Source organism: Trichechus manatus, unplaced genomic scaffold, assembly GCF_000243295.1.
Source record: "Trichechus manatus latirostris isolate Lorelei unplaced genomic scaffold, TriManLat1.0 scaffold00091, whole genome shotgun sequence".
Taxonomy (NCBI): Eukaryota; Metazoa; Chordata; class Mammalia; order Sirenia; family Trichechidae; genus Trichechus; species Trichechus manatus.
This window is the reverse complement of record NW_004444027.1, coordinates 8,405,911-8,429,093: the sequence shown is the minus strand read 5'-3', so window position 1 is coordinate 8,429,093 and position 23,183 is coordinate 8,405,911. Positions and strand designations below refer to the sequence as shown.

The following is a 23,183-nucleotide window of genomic DNA, read 5'->3' as shown; positions in this document are numbered from 1 at the left end:
AAATAATCCAATTGAAAAATGGGCAAAGGAAATGAACAGACACTTCACCAAAGAAGACATTCAAGCGGCCAACAGACACATGAGGAAATGCTCGCTATCACTAGCCATTAGAGAAATGCAAATTAAAACCACAATGAGATACCATTTCACCCTGGCATTACTGGCACGAATCAAAAACACTGGAAATAACAAATGTTGGAGAGGCTGCGGGGAGTGAAATGCAAAGCTTTTCCAGGTCCGAAATATCCAAATTTGAATAGTGTTCTAGGAATGAATGTTGTTTTCATAAAAGTGAAGCCCTTGTATGTGAAGTGGTCTGAGGAAATTGTCTTTAATGCGTGAGTAACTCACTGGGTACAAGTCACAGAGGTTTGTCTTCAGGACCAAGGTGACCAGATGTTTTTAAACCCATGAGATTACTCCTGAAGTTACTCTGTATGTTCCAGAGAAGGGAGTTCCATGGCAATATATACTCAGGGATTTATGACTTGTTCCAAGGAGTTTCTTGATTACTCAAAGTTTTGTTCCTCTGTCTCTCCATCCTCCAAGCTGCCTTTTTTATATGTTCATTTCTCTGAAATCTTCAGGTTCTTTTCTTTTTCTTCACTGTACATTTTTCAGTTTATCAAAAGGACACAGGTATGACTTATAAGGTATAGTATGTCTTTTACTTACCTTTTACATTAAAGGAGCAACATTGTGTTTGCCACATTTCAGTGGCTCGTTTGCATGATTGGTGTTTTCTTTACCACTTGCTATGGCTAGCAGAATCTCTCATGATGTTATCATGATATTCATGGTCAGTGTTATAAATGCTTTTATCTTTTTAGACAAATTTGTTCTTCTAGTAATTGGGATTCTTGAAGTACTGATCCTAGGCTCAGAGCACCAGGAGTCGGTTAGAATGGTAGATGTTCTGCTCCATTAGAGTTGTTTGCTATAATGCAGTATATATTGATAGTTCTACAAGTCAGAAAATTGAGATTCAAATCCCAGTTCTGTTAATTAACCATCACTGTGACTTTGGGCACATTATAGTATTTTAGAATGTAAAAGACCGTCTAGTTCTTTACTTTCAGAAAAGGAAACTAAGTTCCATAGAGGTTAAGCTTGTCCACCATAGAGCTGAGCCAGGAGAATTCCAGTCTTTTAACTTCTGGATGAGGGCACCACACCACTTATCTGGCCATTTACCTGCTCTGAGCTTCTGCTTCCTCACCTGGAAAATATAGATTACAATCTGTGCTTACCTCACAAATGGATGTAATAACGTGTGTAAAGGCATTTTGAGAATCTTTAAGGTGTAAACATAAAGAGTTGTTGTTATCTTTGAAGAAGTAAGTGTAAACAAATACCTAGGTCATATTCAGTTTCTCCTACCTAAGTATATGAAAAATAGTTTTAAGTGTAATTTTGTAAAACATCAGTGGAAATCCGTCTTATTCCTTTATTTACTCTCACCTTACTTTCCTCTCTGCAGTCATGAGTAATCTGTGACACTAGGAAGACTTCACTTAAGTTTTTATGCATTCTAGGATTTCATTTTTTAATAGCAATATAAAAAAACAACCAAACCCATTGCTGTCAAGTCAATTCTGACTCATAGTGACCCTATAGGACAAAGTAGAACTGTCCCATAGGGTTTCTAGGACTGTTAATCTTTATGGAAGTAGACTGTCACATCCTTCTCCCATGGAGCAGCTAGTGGGTTTGAACAACTAACCTTCTGGTAGCAGCCAAGCACTTAACCACTGTACCACCAGGGCTCCGTATAGCAATGTATAGATAAAATATCTCACTAAAGTTGTGATTATAAAATATAGAGCTGAAGAGGACTGAGGAGACATATGCCAAAGACCTGGTGAAGTGGTGACTCTCTTATACTAATTTAAAAAGTCCACCCATGCAGGAAAGAGAGTTGGGCCAGATTTGTTGTCCACATAATTAAGTGGGTCCTGCTAAATTAAGCGCCTTGATCAAGTGCTATGGCTTGAGGCTGTGGGAAAACAAAGAGAAGAGAGTGGTGTAACATTAAAAATTTGTATTTTATTCTTAATCAGATTGTGTAGATAAACTCCATTCTATTGTTTTAGTTAACCATGACCAAGAGAAAACAAATTTACTCATAACAGCACTTTCAGTAAAAGAATTACAAAATAATTTTCATTGACATTGTATAAAACCCTGAGGTAACGTCTGATTGCATCAGTGCAGTTTAGTAACAGGGTCACTCTTTTGGACAGACTCATTTGTACGTATGCAGTGTTTAAGCTTTCACTAAACCCTAAGAATTGTAACAAACTCTGTATATCAGATTCTTAGTAGGTAACATCCCTGTATCCAAGGTCTCAGTCTCTGGAAGTGACAAGGTAGATACAAAAATGTAATTTAAATCAAAATTGAGAAGGAGAAAGTCTTAAAGAGTAGTAGTAAAAAATGTAAAAATAGTATAAAATCAAAAAGCCAAACTTGTTCCCATGAAGTTGACTCCGACTCATAGTAACCCTATAGTATAGTCTGGTGGAAAGAGTACAGGCTTTGTAATCACACAGACCTGGCTCTCAATCTTGATGGTGCCCTCATGAGTCATTTGACCTTAAGCAAGAATTTAACCTTTCTGAGCCTCAGTAGTCAGCTAGCGACAAATAGTCCATCAAAGACTAACCCAGACCCTTGTTGAGAACAAGTTCCCTGTTCAGCTTCATAAGAAGTCACCCTAACTTGCAAAAAAACCACTTTGCCCAATAAAGTTCTTTTTTTAAAAAATTTATTATTGTGCTTTAAGTGAAAATTTACAATTCAAGTTAGTCTTTCATATAAACATTTATTCATACATTGTTATGTGACCCTGGTTGTTCTCCCCTATACTGTGACAGCACACTCCAACTTTCCACCCTGGATTTCCCGTGTCCATTCAGCCAGCTCCTGACCCTCTCTGCTTTCTTATCTTGCCTCTGGACAGGAGCTGCCCACTTGGTCTCATGTATCTACTTGAGCTAAGAAACACACTCTTCACGAGTATCATTTTATGTTCCATAGTCCAGTCTAATCTTTGTCTGAAGAGTTGGCCTTGGGAATGGTTTTAGTTTTGGGCTAACAGAGAGTCCAGGGGCCATGTCTTCCGGGGTCCCTCCAGTCTCAGTCAAACCATTAAGTCTGGTCTTTTTACTAGAGTTTGAGTTCTGCACCCTACTTTTCTCCTGCTCCATCATGGACTCTCTGTTGTGTTCCCTGTCGGGGCGGTCATTGGTAGTAGCCGGGCACCATCTAGTTCTTCTGGTCTCAGGCTGATGAAGTCTCTGGTTTATGTGGCCCTTTCTGTCTCTTGGGCTAATACTTTCCTTGTGTTTACGGTATTCTTCATTCTCCTTTACTCTAAGTGGGTTGGACCAATTGATGCATCTTAGATGGCCTCTTGCTAGCTTTTAAGACTTCAGACACCACTCACCAAAGTGGGATGCAGAACATTTTCTTAATAAACTTTGTATGCCAGTTGGCTTAGCTGTCCCCTGAAAGCATGGTCCCCAGACCTCTGCCCCTGCTACTCTGTCCTTTGAAGTGTTTACTTTTATTCAGGAAACTTCTTAGCTTTGGTTTAGTCTAGTTGTGCTGACTTCCCCTGCAGTGTGTGCTGTCCTTCCCCTTCACCTAAGATAATTCTTACCTAGTATGTAGTTCGTGAATACCCATCTCCATCCCTCCCCACCCTTGTAACCTTCAAAGAATGTTTTCTTCTGTGTTTAAACCTTTTCTTGAGTTCTTATAATTGTGGTCTGATACAATATTTGTCCTTTTGCAACTGACTAGATTCACTCAGCATAATGCCTTCCAGATTCCTCCATGTTATAAGATGTTTCACGGATTCATTGTTCTTTATCGTTGTGTAGTATTCCATTGTGTGAATATACCATAATTTGTTTATATGTTCGTCCATTGATGAGCATCTAGGTTGTTTCCATCTTTTTGCTATTGTGAACAGTGTTGCAATGAACATGGATGTGCATATTCTATTCTATTCGTGTGATGGCTCTTATTTCTCTAGGATATATTCCAAGGAGCGGGATTGCTGGATTGTATGGTGCTTCTACTTCTAGATTTTAAGGAAGCACCAAATCGATTTCCAAAGTGGTTGTACCATTTTACATTCCCACCAACAGTGTATAAGGTTCCAGTCTCTCCACAACCTCTCCAACATTTATTATTTTGTGTTTTTTGGATTAATGCTAGCCTTGTTGGGGTGAGATGTTATCTCATTGTAGTTTTGATTTGCATTTCTCTAATGGCTAATGATCGTGAGCATTTCCTTATGTGTCCACTTTGCCCAATAAAATTGTTAAGAGCTATGTTCAAATCCACTGTCAATGAATATTGGCCTTCCTTGATCCTCTGCCAGCTGACCCTTTTTATCTAAAGAACCATGCAGAGATCGTGTTTTTGTCCACTGCATCTAACTGAGAGAGAAGGACGATGAGTGAGAGAGAAGGACAATGAGTGATATTAGACAACTGTGGGGTTGTTACCCAGCTGGGTTAAGTCTGATGCTTTCTCCTGGGTAGGCCGCTTTCCAATACATTTTAGACCCTACCAAAAATGGACTTCCATAAGCCAAGCAGGAGGTGGTGTGGAGTGAAGTGGAATCTTCTGTGGCAGATGTAGAATGTAGAGTAAGGTGAACAGCAGAGCCAGGCAGAAGAAAGATGAAAACAGGAGCAGACATGCCTGTTCTGGCATCTACCCAGCAACTATTAGGCCTCAGGAGCCTTAAGGGGAGCACTTCCCCTTCCAATGTAAAAGCAACAGCAAAAAAAACGCTTCAAGCATGAAAATATCTTCTAAAATCTTGTCAGTTTTATTAAGATCATGTTATATCAATATCTTATTCAAATATAGTTAGTTACAGCATAAGTCATAAGGGGAGGCTTCTAATAGAATATTTTTTGTGGTTATTTCTTCTGTCTCAGTGTAGTGGAATAGATTCCAAATGCACTGGATGAAATTTAAAAAAAACAGAAGCCCACTTTCTAAGAAAGTAGGAAGGATCCTCATCTCTCCTTTCTGAAAATGTGTGTTTGGTTACAAACTCACACTTTCTTACAATGTATGTGATGAAAGGGGACAGCCTTTCTTATAGAGAGAGAGAGAGAAAGAGCATGCAGGTGCAGACATGCAGGGAAAATATGTTTAACTTGAGCATCATAACCACATAGCTAAGAATGGAGTGGGGGCTGTTTTCCCCTGTAGGGCAAACTGATAGGCTTTTCTCTGACCACTGTTGCTGAAAATTTGGGTGATGATTGTTCTAATATCAAATAATTGCCTCTTAAGCACAATTGGGAAAACTGAGTATTTCTGAAAAGCCGACACTAATAGGAGCTACTGAGCAGTGTAATTATTCACTGCCTCCAGACCCTATAACAGGCGGAAGAATCACTTGGTGAGTTTATTAAAAATGCTTATTGTAGACTCTGACTGGACTCTAGAAATTGTCATTTTTAAAAAGTCTGCAGGTAATTCTGATGTGTAATTTCAGAAACACTGATTAAGCCATTAGACTCAAAAGAATTCACCTCTCCTGAAGTTAGAAAGGATGGCTTTCTCCTTTTAAGAGAATTGCAAAAGCAATTGATGAGATATGGAAGGATTTTAGTTTTAACCTGGTTTACTACCAAGGGACTATTCCTGAATATGCACCTATGCAGCTTTTGAATTACCTTGTTGAATTTTATTAACAGGAGTCCTAGCTATAGACTTGATTGATAACAATATATATTTTTAATTCTTTAATAATTTCTACTGTTATGTTTTTGTTTCTGTGTATCAAGTAAAAGTATACTTTCATATTCTCTTTAATCTGTGTGCTTGTTTAAAACTGGTAAAAGTGATACGTAGCCACAATATCTCATTCTGATTTGTTTCCAGTTATGTTTAAGGTAATTATTTGGGAGGGGGTGGAAGTCAACTTTAAATGACAATTCCTTGAGGCTGAGGATTGTGCTTTTCTTAGTATTTCAGTAGCACACCCATGTGCATGTGCACTCGTATGCGCACGCACACACACATTAATGTGCATTTGACAAGCTTTACTCAGGTCAGACGTACTCTAGGAGAAGTTTGGGTAGATTTTACAAAATTTTGGCTGACCAATTTATTCAAAGAAGACTTACCTGTGTCTTACAATCACATCTCAGAAGCATATCTGTAACAGGATACATCCAGGATGGAATCTGTTTCTTCATCAGTTCTTCATTTCTAGGTATAGCTCTTACTCCTGAAAAATATGGTTAAATAGCTTTACGTTTTCTCTGCTTAAGAATGTTCGCTTTTATTTCTTTTTTTTTTTAATTGTACTTTAGATGAAGGTTTACAGAACTAGCTTCTCATTAAACAGTTAGTACACATTGTTTTATAACATTGGTTAATAACCCCAGGACATGTCAACACTCCCTTCTCGACCTTGGATTCCCCATTACCAGCTTTCCTGTCCCCTCCTGCCTTATAGTCTTTGCCCCGTGGCTGGTGTGCCCCTTTAGTCTCGTTTTGTTTTGTGGGCCTGTCTAATCTTTGGATGGAAACCCTGGTGGCATAGTGATTAAGTGCTACAGCTGCTAACCAAAAGGTCAGCAGTTTGAATCCACCAGGAGCTCCTTGGAAACTAAATGGGACAGTTCTACTCTGTCCTATAGGGTTGCTATGAGTCTGAGATCGTTGATTTCACATTGAAGATATTCTCCCCAACCTGCCCTGCTACCTGCTTTTTGCCCACAATTCCTTAGAATAACCTCTGTTATCTGAGCAAACAAGCTACTTCCATGCATTCAGTGGTTATTGCATGTACATTTCTAACCACCATAGAAATCTTCTATCTCATTCTTATTTGAGTCCACTGGTTTTCCAAATTTCTAAACTGTTTGACTACCTGGCATGCCAAAGTCATCAACCAGATATGCTTTATGAAATACCTTTACCTGTCTTCTCTGAGGATAGTAGTTGTTCTCAAACTACCTCAGGCAGTTAAAAGCAATAGCTCCATTTTATTCATCCATACAAATTCTATATTCAGTTGAAAGGAAAGGAAGCTTGGGCAGCATGAAAAAGATTCAAATGATATTTGTGAATAAGTATCTTTTTGTTGTGTTTTGGTGACTGTCCTAATACTTGGGCACCAAGATTGGAGGAAGACTCATTAACTACCTGCAATATGCAGATGACACAACATTGCTTGCTTGAAGGACTTTAAGCTCTTACTGATGAGGATCAAAGACTACAGCCTCCAGTATGGATTACACATCAACATAAAGAAAACAAAAATCCTCACAACTGGACCAATAAGCAACATCAGATAAATGGAGAAAATAATGAAATTGTCAAGGATTTCATTTTACTTGAATCCACAATCAATGCCTATGGGAGCAGCAGTCAAGAAATCAGCTGATGTATTGTATTAGACAAATCTGCTGCAAAAGACCTCTTTACAGTGTTAAAAAGCAAAGATGTCACTTTGAGGACTAAGGTACGCCTAACCCAAGCCATGGTATTTTTCAGTTGCCTCATATGCATGGGAAAGCTGGAAAATGAATAAGGAAGACCAAAGAATTGATGCCTTTTAATTATGGTGTTGGCGAAGAATCTTGAATATACCATGGGCTGCCAAAAGAATGACCAAATCTGTCTTGGAAGAAGTATAGCCAGAGTGTTCCTTGGAAGCGAGGATGGTGAAATGTCATCTCACATACTTTGGACATGTTATCAGGACGGACCAGTCCCTGGATAGGGGCATCATGCTTGGTAAGGTAGAAAGTCAGCTAAAGAGAGGAAGACCTTCAACGAGATAGATTGACACAGTGGCTGCAGCAATGAGCTTAAGCATAGAGAAGATTGTGAGGATGGCACAGGACTGGGCAGTGTTTTGTTCTATTGTACATTGGGTCTCTATGAGTCACAACCGACTCGATGACACCTGACAACAACAATATAGGGTAGATTTTAATAAGAAAAAAGATGAGATCTCTTTAATTCTCACTTTACCTCTTTAGATAATCCAGTAGGCTTTGAGAGTCTTGTTTTTTCTTATAAACAGTGAATATAAAGTAAGTCCATGGAGTTGCAAGTTAAAGACTTTTTTTTTTTTAAACTTAAAGTGACATCAATTGTTGAAACTTTGTGTTGGCAGCTTTAGAAAGGACTCTATGCCTCGTTGATTATAGCATCTAAGAAAGACAGCATGGAAATGAGCCAAGGCCTCTGTTTTTAGCCTGGTCCAAGAAATTTATGTGAACTTTTTTGGCTGAGGTAGAGGCATGATAACCCTTAGTCATGTGGGTCTGATGACTTTTCTTGCTTTGATATTTGCATTTACACCTAGCCAAGTGATTTTATGTTGAGTAAATTAGTCTTAGAATTTTACATTTATAAAGTTGAGAAGCTTTTGAAGTTTATTTTCTTATTCTCTGAATGAATACTTGTTTTCTAGACGGGCATAATATTTTCCTTCTTTAAAAATTTGGAAACTTGTAATTGTATTTCTTTCTAACTTCTTCCACCTCCTTTATCACCATCTCTCTTCTTCAGTGATGTTACATTTCCCAGTTTGACATGAACAAGGAAGCTTGCCCTGAATAAATACAGTAGATAAGTGGTCTTTCCATTCCTGAGAAGAATTTAGAGAACATTTTATACTTTATGTCACTAAAACAAAATGCCATGTTAGAAATATTTATGCCCTCAGATTTTAGTTTAAAATCCTAACAGTCTAATCTGAAGATGTAGATTATCTTTCTCCTCACTTAAGATTAGTAACAGGCAAAGAGTTTGGACCTTTTTACTTTGTAATACTGTTTTATCCTTAGGTAAGTAAGGATAAAGCTACTTTTTGTGAGAAAACAAAAGTTGTTTTTCTGTTTTAAAGGATGTATTTGTGTGAATGATACTTATAGAATCTATATATTTTAATTTATATTTGTAACAAAATTTTAATTAATGATAAATTACCAATGAGTGAGATTAATACTTTGGTTCTTATGAGCTCGTTCCTCGAAATACCCCTTCATTACTTTCCCATAGCGTTCTCATTTTTTTAAGAGAAAAAGCAAGGAAGAGAGCTATTATGCTAATGAAAACAACTAATAAGCAATTAGCAAGTCCTTTTTTTAACAGTTTGTATTTATTCAAATTTAACACTATTCCTAAATCTTTGAATAGTTATCCTCGTATACAGATGCTATGCTGAGCAGCATAGCTTTCACATACCCCAACTGAATTATTTTGTCTCCTGTTTGAATCTGTTAATACTCATTGCAATAATATTTGTTTTAAGTTTATCTTAAGTTAAATCTGTACAGGTAATAAGGAGTACACTAAAATGCTCATAAGTGACTCATGTTATCATGATTTATTGTAACAACATTAACTGTATTCATATTGCTACTTTTACAGAGATCCTTAAGGCTAAATGACTTGTAAACTCACTATCCTTTTATTTAAAAAAATAGGAAAGTAGTTCTTTTTTTTTTTGGCTTGGCTATTGAAATTAGTGTCCTTTCATATTTAAAATTAAAAACCAGCACCTACAATCCAGTGGACATGTGTGTTCTTCCTTTAGCTTTAGCTCATTTGCAAAGTTTTTTTTTTTTTTAATTGTTCTTTAGGTGAAAGTTTACAGCTCAAGTCAATTTCTCATACAAAAATTTATACACATTACACATGCTGTTATGTGACATTAGAATATGACAGGACACTCCTCCCCTCCCCCTGACACCCAGGTTTCTTGTGTCTGTTCACCCAGTTCCTGTCTCTTCCTGCCTTCTCATCCTGCCACTGGATAGGAGCCACCCATTTGGTCTTGTGTATCTGCTTGAACTAAGAATAAAAAGCACACTCTTCACAAGTGTTATTTTATGTTTTATAATCCAGTCTAATCTTTGTCTAGAGAGTGGGCTTCAGGAATAAATTTTATTTCTAGGTTAACAGAGCATCCAAGGTCCAAGGCTTCAGGGGTTCCTCCAGTTTCAATCAGACAATTAAGTCCGATCTTTTTACATGAATTTGAGTTCTGCTCCACACTTTTCTCTCGCTCCATCAAGGACTCTCTGTTGTGTGCCCTATCTAGTTCCTCTGGTCTTAGGCTGATGGAGTCTCTGGTTTATGTGGCCTTTTTGTCTCTTGCGCTAATGTTTTTTCTTGTGTCTTTGGTGTTCTTCATCCTCCTTTGCCCCAAGTGGGTTGGGACCAATTGATGCATCTTAGATGGCCACTCAAAAGCTTTTAAGACCCCAGAGGCCACTCATCAAAGTGGATGCAGAAAATTTTCTTGATAAACTTTGTTATGTCAATTGACCTAGATATCCCCTAAAACCATGGTCTCCAGACTCCAGCCCCAGCTACTCTGTCCCTCAAAGTATTTGATTGTGTTCAGGAAACTTCTTAGCTTTTGCTTTAGTCTAGTTGTGCTGACTTCCCCCGTATTTTGTGTTGTCCTTGCCTTCACCCAAGACAATTCTTGTCTACTATCTAGTTAGTAAATTCCTCTCTTCCTCCCTCCCCACCCTCGTAACCATCAAAGAATGTTTTCTTCTGTGTTTAAACCTTTTCTTGAGTTCTTATAATAGTGGTCTTATATGATATTTGTGCTCATTTGCAAAGCTTTTTGGTGGGACAAAAATACTTTGACCTTATCGTCTAGGTCAAAACATTTGAACAAACTGAGCTAAGGAACACAACTGTTGACTCAGAAAACTCTCCTGCCGTAAATAATTTTGATTTGAATTTTTTTGTAGATCAACTAAGGGAGGATTATGTAGATAATGTGCTCGTTAACATAGTTTTGGGAATTAAAACGCTAGGAGATACACATTTGATGGCAGGAGCTACTCAGGCTTATACTTTTAGAAGCTCCTCAAGGCGAGGACCATGCTTTACGTGTCCTTTTTTTGTATCCTCATCCCTAGCAAAATGCCTGGCACATAGTAGGAATTCAGATGTTAACAAGGGTTAGAGTAATGCACCAAAAAGAACATCTAGAAGGGAGCATGGTGGAAATACATGGAAGTGGGAATAAGACAATGTGGAATAGGGCTGGGAGTTGTGGCATGGAGAGTTCACTTCTACAACTGAATGAAGGATACCTAATTGGGGAAAAGGTTGAGCAATAAACTAGAATAGGCTGTAAGATGGGAATCTCAAGTAATAAAATGATTTGTTTTTTATAATTATACATATTATAATTACAATTACATATAATATGCAGTATGATGTCAGTAATTAACCCAGGCTATAGCTATATTATATGCTATATTATATTAGAATGTCATTTGGTACTAATACAGAGTCATGCACAGTACAGGGCATATCACATCACAATGTTAAAACTATACAGTCCCTTAATAGCATCATTAGCTCTTTTTTTTTTTTTTTTTTTGTATTATATTCACCTACAGATACAACCTTTAGTCTGAACATCCTAAAAATATTATTAAACCTTACATGAGTCCCTATGGTCTCTCCATATGGCATGCCATTTGCAAATCTCTCATGAATTGAATGACTAAGCATATTTCCATTTATTGTAGATCTGCAGTCTTCAAAGCAGTGGGCTACAAAGACAAGGCTCCCAGGGAGCTCACAATGCAATGGCAGGGAGAAATGATCAGTAATTTCAGTGCAGTTTGATGGCTGTTATTCTAGATCAATGGGACCCCAGTTAAGGGCACCTCACCCTCATGTGTGCTTCTACCTCCCTGGAAGAAGCCATGTCCTAGCTAATCTGTAAAGAGAAAGTGTTAGTAAGTGAAGAGGCAGGGGAGAGTTTTTCAAGCAGTAGTAATATTTGCAAACATGAAGTCAGAAGAGAGCATGGAGAAGAAACTGCAAGTACTTTGGTTCGTATAACTGGAGTAAGTACAGTGTGCCAGGAGAGGGGCCTTAGGAGATGAGTGGGAGCCACGTTGTAGAGGACCTGAATGAGCCTGAGTAGAGACTAATTTTCTAGGTCTAGCAGATTCTTTCACTCTAAATAATTGGATCTTTCTCCAAAGATTCAGACTCAAAAGAGTATGATAAAAAAATATGCTACCTCTAATTCCTCCTGAGTGCTAAAAAAAAAAAAAAGAGAGAGAGAAAGAAAGAAGAAAAGCGAGGGCAGAAAAGGGAGTTTCACATCACATCAGGCAGGGTGTAAAGGGCACATCAGTGGAGAGAAAGAGGTAGGGGTAAGTTGTCCTGAGAGCCACAGGTCCTCCAAAAGCTAGATTCTTTCTGACCAGGCCAGAAGAGGGGCAAGACTTCCATCACGGGTCCCAGGCAGGTACAGCAGCAGCACCACAGGCCAAGTACAAGTCCTTTTGTCTCAGGCAGTACTAGATAGGTGCCTTCACATCTGTGCCTTTCTTCCAGCACTTACATGTGTATGTATAGTCAAACTGTTACTATAAAGTTGTATGGAGGCCAGTAGTTTCCCTAAACACAGCTAGCAGCTACAAAGACAGGGGCTGGGGCTCCCCAAACAACAAAAAAAATCTGCCAGTTCTTTTAAAATAATATAACAGTGTTTCAAACTTTGTACTGAAACCTACATTCTAATTATAATTTGACAACAAGTTTCATCAGCCAACTTTATTTGTAAGGCCGAGTTTACTAGCTAGTGTGCAATGAACAGACTGTAGGTGTGCCAAGATATTGATCCCTTTAGCCCTTAGAATGGCTGGGTGAGGCCTGGAACAGCTGAAATCCCTAGGCTGGTCACCTCTGGCTACCACCAGCAAGAAAATGGATTCATTTGCCCCAGAATGCTGTATACATATTAGTTGCTATGTGTGCCTCAACTTAAAGAGTTGGCAGTAGGCTTCAGATACTTTAGGGCAGTTTAGTGTTGAAAGAAAAGAAAGTCTTGTTACAAATTAGTTTTTGGCTCTTGGGATAAGTAGTGAGCCTGTGGTTAAGTGCTTCGTTGCTAACTGAAGGGTTGGAGGTTCAAGCTCACCAGCTGCTCTGCTGGAGAAAGATGTGATAATCTGCTTCTGTATAGATTATAGCCTTGGAAACCCTATGGGGCAGTTCTACTCTGTCCTGTAGGAGCGCGATGAGTTGGAATAGACTCAATGGCAACAAGTGAGCCTAGACTCCAAAGAAAGGCGGATTTTCCCAGAGAGCCCTATTAAGACATATTCTGGGAGCTTAGAGTATATTCTGTACATGCAGTTGGGAGTTACCGAAGGGTTTTAAGCAGAGAAGTGACATGATTATTTTTGCATTTTAAAAAGATTATTTTGGCAGCAGGAGATAAGAAAATATGAATGAGTGAAAGAAGGAGGCAAGACTTAAAAGTAGGCAGTCCAGTTAAGAGGTTGTTATTCTAGAAAGGCATTGAAACGCTCGAGCCAATGTTGTGGCAGAAAGCTGGAGAGAACGGAACAGATTGAAGTGATATTAGAGATGTAAATGCCACAGGCCTTGGGCCTCACTAAATGTGGAAGACTCTGGCTCAGCTTATGAAGTTCCGGGAATGGGTGGTGGTGCCATTCACTGGTATGAGGAATGCCAGGTAAGTAGCAAATTTGTGGATACTGTTTAATAATAAAGTATTAGGTAGCATAATATTTATGTCATCTTGGGTCTTCCATACATTCACACTTGTCTACCAGTCATTTGTTTCACGTTGCATTTATTAACTGTATATGTATAGTCCGTATGCATATGCACACACGTGTGTTTATTTGAATTTCAAATTACTTTTTATTATGAAAGTAGTAAATGTTCACTGTAGAAAAATTATTACTTGTAGATGTGCCGAAGAAGAAGAAAAAAAAATCCATGATACAACACCCAGAGATAACCATAATTAAAACTTTGGTGTGTGGAGATGTTCGAGTGTGTTATGAATGTATATACCTTTTCCTGTCTCTCGCAAAAGCAAGAATACTGTACATATTGTATTACAACTTTTTAAAAATTAACACATTTTGTTCCTCTTTGGGAGCTTACATTTTTAGATCTGTCACTTAGCCTGTGACATTTGTTGCTTGTGGGCCTTGTGCTTACTGAAAGCATTCCTGATATGCTACACGTTTGACCCCTGCTGTCTCTAGAATGAAGGGGAGCCCTTCTAGCCAGCTTTCACACTATTGTTGCCTTCTGTTTCTTCTAGCCAGCTTTCACACTATTGTTGCCTTCTGTTTCTTCTCTTTACCTAGGATCCCCTTCTGATACACTTGTTAACTATGTAGAAGTTGTAATTATGCTTCTGAAGATGATAAGATTTTTCATTCCCTCTTCATGCTCTGACTGCCTAAAGTTGCAGGGTAATCAAGGGCAAGAAGAACAGGCTGGGAGGGAATGAGACAAGTAGGAAACTGGTCCTAGGCTTTGTCCCTTTAACGGTCCCACTAATGGCTCTGCTTTTCCATTCCCCCCCTCTACCTTCATCCTGTCTCTTTTCTCTGCTCCTCATCCTGCTTTTCCTAATCGCAGTTCCCTGGTATTACATAATAATCCTGTTATGATCAGTTCCTGTTTTGCTATGGAGAGGAATTGTGACTCTTTCAGGGGAAAACCCTGTTCTAACATTAGTAGTGGTTGCTGGTGTCCAATGTATGATCTCATAAGGGAAACACACCGCTTTGCTGGCTTCTCTGTTCCTGCCTGAGTCTGCTAACAGATGGGATTACCTTTCGGCCTTAGTTGTGATTTCCTCAGCCTTATTTCTTCTGTGTGAGTCCAAGATTATTTTTCTTACAATGATAGAAGTGTCCGGCTTCATTTAAACCAATAATTCAGTGATCGCTTTCACTTATACGCTGATTCCTAAGGTTATTTATTGCCTTCCAGGAAAAGTTCTTAGAATATCATATTAGCAGACGTACATTCATTTTTTATTATGGATAACATTAAATGTCTATAAAAGTAAAGAGAATAAGAAAATAACTCCTATTTATCCATCTTCCAGCTTAACAGTTATCAATTTGTGGTCAGTCTTATTTCACTCTTCCCCCCATTATTGAAGCAAGTCCTAGACATCATATCATTTGATCTGTAAGTATTTCATGAGATACCTCTAGAAGGTAAGGACTCTTAAACACACACAATTACAGTACCATTATCACAGCTAAAAAAATTAACCACAATTCCTTAATATTGTCAAATCCAGTCAGTATTCACAATTCCCCAGTTGACTCATTTTTTTTCAGTGAATCGGGATCCTAATGAGGTCTATATATTGCAATTACTTGATAATGTCTCTTAAGTTTTTTAACCTATAGGTTCCCATTTCCTCTCTCTTTGTTTTTGCAATTTATTAAGAAACTTTGTGTACCTTCTCTGACAGAATGTCCAACATTCTTGTTTTTTTATGTCAAATATAATATATAAATATAACAAAATGTCAAATATAGGTGTTTCTGCTATAACAATATATTTGTTCATGAAGAATGTCATTTTTTTTTGCAGGCAAAGAAAAAATTTTATTGAACTGCATGCATATAATTATGCCAGTAAAAACATTACAAAAATTAAAATATTGCAGTACAAAAAAGGGGAAAAAAAGCAAAACGATTGAATCAATTATTTTTTAATATACCTAACAGATTGAACTTTGATCTTTTTGATCATATTACAGTTTGATATCCTATTACAGTTTGATATACTGATATTTTATGTAAATCATTGCCTGAAAACTGATTTGTCAATTTTTCTTATTCGTTAGATGAAGGTTTACGAACAAACTAGCTTCTCATTAAACAGTTAGTATACATATTGTTTTATGACATTGATTGACAACTCCATGACATGTCAACACTCTCCCTTCTTGACCTTGGGTTCCCTATTACCAGCTTTTCTGTCCACTCCTGCCTTCTAGTCCTTGCCCCTAGGCTGGTGTGCCCCTTTAGTCTCATTTTGTACAATGGGATTGTCTAATCTTTGGCTAGAGGGTGAACGTCAGGAGTGACTTCATTACTGAGCTAAAAGGGTGTCCGGGAGCCATACTCTTGGGGTTTCTTTAGTCTCTGTCAGGCCAGTAAGTCTAAGAATGTCATGTTTTGCAAAACTGAAAGTTAAAAACAACAAAGCTTATGGGAAAAATTGGGTAAAGAGGCAGACTGTGAAAATCTATGCAGCTTTGTAACCAGAAGGAACACACACACACACACACACACACACACACACACAAACTAATTATTGCCACAGGAGATGATTCACACATCTGAAAAATGTTCAAAATCAATAGAATGGAAATGTTGGCTTGTAGGTGCTGAGATAATGCAGATGGAAATGGAGCTCTGAGCCAGTGGGGTTGCCATAAAGGTAGATCCAGGAGAGAGTGCAATCTTTCACTAGCTGAGAACTCTGTAAGGCTGGTGGTGATGTGCCTCTTTGGGGAAGAAGTTGTGGATCCAAGTACTGTTGCAGGTTGAGTTCCCAGAAACAGACTCTGAGACAGAGATTAATTAGCGTGCACAAAGTTTGCTGGGAGTGTTTCAGGATTAATAGTCGGAGGTGGGGGCATGATTGGGCAGGGAGAGAAGGTGAGCTGCAATGTAATCACAAGTCTTCAGCGGACTCCACAGGAGTTCTGAAGTGGACCAGCTCTGAAGCTGTCTCCAGATCTTTTGAACAGGCCAGACCTTTATACTCCTGTATTGACCAGTCACTGGGTTCAGTCTTTTCTCTGCCCCCAGGTGGCTATTCCCAGGAGAACTGGCAGCTGAGAGTTGTCAGCCACTGGGAGAGATCAGTCCTTCAGTCCTGAGGGTGGATCTGGTGGTTCAGTGGAGCATTCACTGCAAGCTCATTTTTATTTTTCTTAAAATAGAGATGAAGGGGTCCTGGCTGTGTAGCAGTCAAACTAAGGGCTTTTTGTTTGATTGGTTAGGTTTGGGTTGTTATTTTTTTCTTTTCTTCTGAGGGTTAGAATTCAACTCACATTATCCTGGCTCCCATGGCCTAGGAAAAAATCTCTTGTGAGCCCTGCAACTTCCACATTGTACTGATGCCATTCCCCTGTTTACCAGTGATGGATGAGCTACTGTTGTCACAGAACAAACTGCAACAGAAGAGTAAGGAATAACATCATGGCCTCTTCACTTTTTCATTGACTTTAGAAAGCATTGATGTTCACAGACTTGGCTTTGGCATTTACTTTTTAGGTTTAATTGCCTCAAGAAATGCACCTAAAACTGAAGAAGGCTTTTCCCATGGTGGCATATGGTAGATTGTACCTAATTTATTCATCCTATCCCACACAGACTTAAGTGATTAGTTACTGTAAAATAACAGAGAAATTGATACTATAATAAGTTTCTAGGCATCAAAAATCTCAGCTGGCTAAATTACTTTTAATGACTCTTTAAATATATTGATAAGGAAATAAACAAATGGTTAAGGATGATTCTGTAGTATTAAAAGAATTTTAGATCTGTGAAAAAATTGCTAGGATTATGAGCCAGAGACGCTAATGGAGCCACATACAATCTTACACCTTCAACGAGAAAATGGGCTGCCTCGTCTTGCTACTGGCCACATCCTAGTTCCTTAATCTGGTTGTGATACATTCTTCCCAGAATCTATTTAGGTAGCTAATCCTACTATCTTTAATTTGCATGGCAGCTTGTCATAATACATTATTTTTGTTCCTTTATACTAGTATCACTTCATCCTTACATGGATGTGTATGTACACACACATATAGATATACATAAACAGCATACGTTACAAACTGGGTACTTAAAAATTGAGTATTAACGGTAGTTAGTTCAGTATTGGGAAAAGTATTTGCATTGTAGATTTTCTTCCATTTTAATTTGGGGTTTAAGAACTTATATTCCAGAGGAAAAAACAGCTTCAACCTCAGCTTATTATTTAAACTATTCCAGTGAGATTGCTTTGATAGAACTAATTGCAGTTAGTACAGCAAATGTTTGTATGTAAATCAGTATTACTAAAGTGTTTGGAGTTATCTGAAAGCAGCTCACTTAAGTTATTTAAACATTTCCTCAGGAGTTCTTTGTAATTCAAACTATTGTGTAATAAAATTATTTGGATAGTTTATCACCTAAACACCATTTAATGGGGTCTGAGAATCTTGTCTTTTATAGCCTTTGCCTCTAATGTACTAAAGGAGGATTCTGACTTATTAATTTGCTAGGCCAATCCTTCCACAGAGATAATGCAAGAAGGAACTTAAATCCAGCCCTAAAGAAGTAGGATTTCACTAATAACGCTAAGTGTAGCTTAGGATATTTCTTGATGAATATCAGTCATTAAATTGTAATTTTATGTAATTCCATTTATAACAACCAAAAATTTCTAAGAACTCAATTTTTAACCTAAAACTTTATGGAAGTTTTCCAAATAATTATTTTTGTTCCCTATAAGATTTAAATTATAAATTCTTTATGCTTATCAGAAATCAGAGTGCTGGTAGATCTTTCTGTCTGCCAAGGTTCTGTTAATTCTTATCTGAAGCAGACTGGATCTCTAGGAAGTTCACTCAGTTTTTCTTTCTTCCAACAGCAGTCGTCAGTCTCTGCCAAAGTGCACAAGGCTGAAATGGTTTGGCCTTCTTTGATTTGTCATCTGTTTTTCTTTGACAAGTTCATCTTTTCACATCAAAAAGAGTTTTTTTAAGCAAAGTAGTAGCAGTAATGACGTCCAGCCTCCAGTCACTTTCGCCCCCAGACATTTGTCCAGGCCACCTTTTGTAATTAATTCTCATTCTGACTCTTGAAATCATATGGCAGTTCTAAGTTTTACTTAACTGGTTTTTGAAGCTTTTTGTGAACCTGAACTCCAAATAACTTTTTAAAAACTGCTTAAGCTTATTTTGTCTTGACTTCAATAAATTAGATTTGGTGGGCCTTCTATTTCTTGAAATAGAAAAGCTGACCTGGGGAAGCTACTTTCATTTATATGTATCACTGAAACTTGTCAATGGAGTATCAGCTTTAAAATACTTACCTAATTCTTATTCCAAAATTGTTAAAGTTTCAGGTTGGAAACTGTGATTGTCTGCTTATTTTGTGATCCTAAGACAGTCCACCTGTAAATCTTTTTTAAAAAGTTTATGACACACTTTAGAAATAGTAACATTGTAATCAGTCATTTAATTTTAGATTATCCTCACTCTCATCCCATCTCACCTTCCCTGTTAAGGAGATAAATACATTATTAGGGAGACAAAAACTATGTACATTTTTATTTTTGTTTTTTAATGGACTTCAGTAATTCAGAATTGGATTAATCATGATACCTAACTCATTATCATAATTGGCCAGAGTTTATTTTAGATTTCTTCTTAAGGATCCTTATAAGTATCTAGAATATTAGGCTGACTACCTTGGGGGCACGTTCTTAAAATTAATGGATATAATCAGCTATGAGTTGAAGTTACAAGTGAGCCATAAACAGAGCCTACTGTCTAGTAATTTTGTGCTTTAAAACTATGGGACCAGGCTTAAGCTGACTCAGTATCTTTAGACAAAGCTGTATTCTTAGTAGTGACTCCATTCAGTTTAAACCCTTACTATTTCATCACTCTTCCTTCCAAGTAGTAGTAGTCTAATCATTTTCTTCCTATCCAGTCCTCCCCACCTCCCCCACCCCAAAAAAAAACACCAGTTACTGTCAAGTCAATTCCAACTCATGGCAACCTCGCGTGTTTCAGAGTAGAACTGCCCACCATAGGGTTTTCAATGGCTGCGGTCTTTCAGAGGTAGATCTCCAGTCCTTTCTTCTGAGGTGCCTCTGGGTGGATTTGAACCACCAACCTTTTGGTTAGTAGCTGGGCACTTAATGATTTGTACCACCAAGGGACTCCCCACACCCCAGCCAAGACCCTTCTGTAATTCCCTTTTCTACTTAAATGTTTTTCTTTGTCATCGGATATTATTGTTGCATGATACAATGATTAAATGAGTAAGACACGATCGCTAATTACATTCTAGTCAGGAAGTCAGAGACATACACCATTAACTGTAGCAAAGGCCTCAAGTGCTCTGCCAGTGGTATGGGAACCTATATGATGTAGTGGTGAATTCAGCTTGTAGATATCAAAGAAGTTAGCATTTATGTGGTGTCTTAAAGGAGTAGCAATTTGCTAGATTGAAAGGCCTTCTGGGGAGAAAAGAAGACTGGATCCTTGAAAAAGTGAAGAGCCTTTTAGGAGCAGCAAACATCTCTATCCCTTCTTCCTTTCCTCCTTCCTTCTATCTCTCTCTTCCTCTCTCTCTCCCTCCCTCCCTTTCTCTTTCCTCTTTACAGTGTATTTGTTAAAAAAAAATGGGTGGTTTGTACTGTAAAGTTTTTCCACAGTTTAGATTTTGCTAATTGCTTCTCTGTGGTATAGTTTAGTATATTCCTGTCCTTTATGTTTTCTATAAATTGATAATTGAATATAAAGACTTGACCATATTCAGATTTGAGAGGGGGCAGACTACTTCCATCAGGAGGTGTGTAATGTCTGGTTGTCTCAATTCCTAGATCCCCTGGGCTGAGAAGTGATAGTATTCTACTTCTCTCATTTCTTCTTAGTTTATAGCTAGAATAGCTCTATAAATACTTATGTTTATCTACTACTTGATTACCCAGGGTACAGTTGGAAAGGCAGAATATTTTACTAGTTTTCTTTATTTCCCAGTTTTCAAAATAATGAGGAGGTTCTCTAGCATTCTCTAAAGGTGACCAATGAATGAGTTGTTTTGTTTTGTTTTTTCCTTTTGTCACTCATAGATTGAAATATATGTTTCAATCCATGCAGTTTTTATCTTTATTGATGATCACATTTGCCATCTTTGGCCAGTGGGAGCCTCTTCAAGTTGGTTCCTGAGTTCTTTTGACACAACCCTAAATGATATTGGATAGCTTTCTTCCGGTCTGGTACGGTAAGATTTTCTAGGCTCACTTTGTACATTTGTTGCCCCAGACTTGGAATCATACATTTCTCCCTGGCTCCTTTTTGTGATAAATGATATTTAGAGACCACAATATGGGCACTAGGGGTACTTATTGCCACTAGGCTGGTCTTTGTTTTTAGGTCTTTACAATGGACAGGCGTATGATCTTTTTTTTTTTTTTAAGATAAAATATATCATGAGCTTATTCTGATATTGCCAGTTATCAGTGGTCAAATTCAGGACCACAAGGACTTGACCTCATTAATCTTATATCTTTATCTACCCATAACAAGAATTCCTGGAATTAATATATTCCTGAAATAAAAGCATTAAAATATCATATTACAGAGACTTCCAGCAACATGGCATTCTAGGCAGAAGCACCATGCTGTCCCTCCACAGCAAAGATACGAAAAACTAAGCCAAACAGAGAAAACAGCAATCCTGAAATCCTGAACATCAAATGACGATATAAAGAACTCAGCCAAGCACCAAATGGAATAAGAAACTGACAGAGAACAGAGAGCTAGGAAACATACATGGAGAGGTCACCTATCAACAAATGAAGCATGGATCTACCATCTTGGACTCCTGTCAGACAGAGACCAACAAATAGGAGGTATGAGAAAGCAGCTTCATGGAGCTTCCAGCAGGAGACAGAACAACCAGTAAACAGTGATATACGCTTTCCCAACCCCCACCTTTCTTCACCCCCACTCGGCCTCCTCTACTTCCCACAGCCACAGTCTCTTGGCGGGGAAGCATCGGCTGCTTGGATTCCACCTGCTCACACTGGCCGACTCCCTGAGTGCCATTTGTTGGCTGCTGGTGTCGCTTTTTTCTCTTCTTTTGATTTCTTCCTTACCTCTCACCACCTCCGCCTCCTTTTGCTCAAATACCTGGCTCTGTGCGCCATCTTTGCTCCTTCCTGATGGGCTGTGGAGCTCCATTCGAGTGTGGAGCTGCTTCGTGGTCCGTGCTGCCATGCTGGTGGGATCCCAGGGCTTTTTGTTTGTTTGTTTGTTTTCTTTTTCTTTACTCAAGTTGGGAGCCCTTCTGGCAAGGCGGTGCTGTGTGGCTTGGGACCTACCTCTCAGCTTGCACAGATGCACAGAGGGATCCATGAGGGCATTTCTTTTTTTGTGGGTTTTCTTTTTTTTTTTTTTCTGTTTTTTTGGGGGGATTTCTTGTTCTTTTTTTTTTTAAGTTGTTTTCTTTTCTTTTCCCTCTTTTTCCCTTTTTGTGTTTATTCATTACTCAGTTTCTCGTCTCGCTATACCTTCCTTCTTTTCTTGTCCCCTGGATTCCTGGCACTGAATAACTCTACACCTCCTAGCCAGGCTGTACTTCAACACCTGAGAACAACTTCCCCAAGCCGCGTAGCCGCACCTGTGGGATTCCTGGGAGCTTTGCTGTTCTTTTTTCTTTCTAATTTTTATTTATTCATTCTTTTCTTTTCTTCTTCTTCCCCTTTTTGTTTTTCTCCTTTTCATAGTCTCTCCTTTTTCCCAACAGCAAGCTCCCATAGCACTTTTTTTTGTTTGTATGTTTTTGGCCCCTGTTCCTCTCTCCTCTCTCCCATGTCCATCTTAGCTCCACACATCACAATCTACCCCGTCCATCCTGCCTACCTGCACCATGCACTTAACATCACACCACCGAGCAGCACATGCACAGCCTACCGGAACCTGCCCTGCACTGATTACCGAACCGCCCTGCTGGCTGTAGTAAGTGCCACAAACAACCCATCCCAGCAACTCCTCTTCAGCTAGACCTGCCCTGCTGTACCATATCTGAGTGACTGACCCTGCCAATTGGAGAAGGAGGCAAAAAGTATCATGACCACAGATGAACAAACAACAGAGAACACGCAGCCCGCCTGCTCAGACATAGACAAATTTTAAAAAAAGGACAAAACAGACAAGTCTACAATCAATAAACGAGAAAAATAACTACTGAATGCCCCAAAGACAGCAGACAATATCAAAACATTTACAAAAACAGGACAGGATGGTTCCAGTCGGCATCCAAAATAAAACACCAGATGACTTTCTAGTAGAAGAAAAGGCACTAGAACTACCTGATAGGGAATTCAAATCTCTAATACTCATGATTATCCAAGAGTTGAAGCAAAAAGCAGACGAAAATGAGGGAAAAATAGACAAATCCATGGAAAAGGCAGACAAATTCATGGCAAATACAGACAAAAAAATGGAAGAATTCAGGAAAATAATGCAGGAACAAAATGCCAAAATAAATTCACAACTAGAAATTATACAAAAACAACAATTAGAAATCCAAAAGATA

The 23,183-nt window shown here is 38.3% G+C and overlaps 1 protein-coding gene across 3 annotated transcripts in view; it reads left to right on the top strand.

The window, feature by feature from the left end:
- The window catches only part of PINX1 (PIN2 (TERF1) interacting telomerase inhibitor 1), a 141,803-nt gene that overhangs the window by 84,239 nt on the left and 34,381 nt on the right, over nt 1-23,183 (top strand). The window lies entirely within an intron of this gene.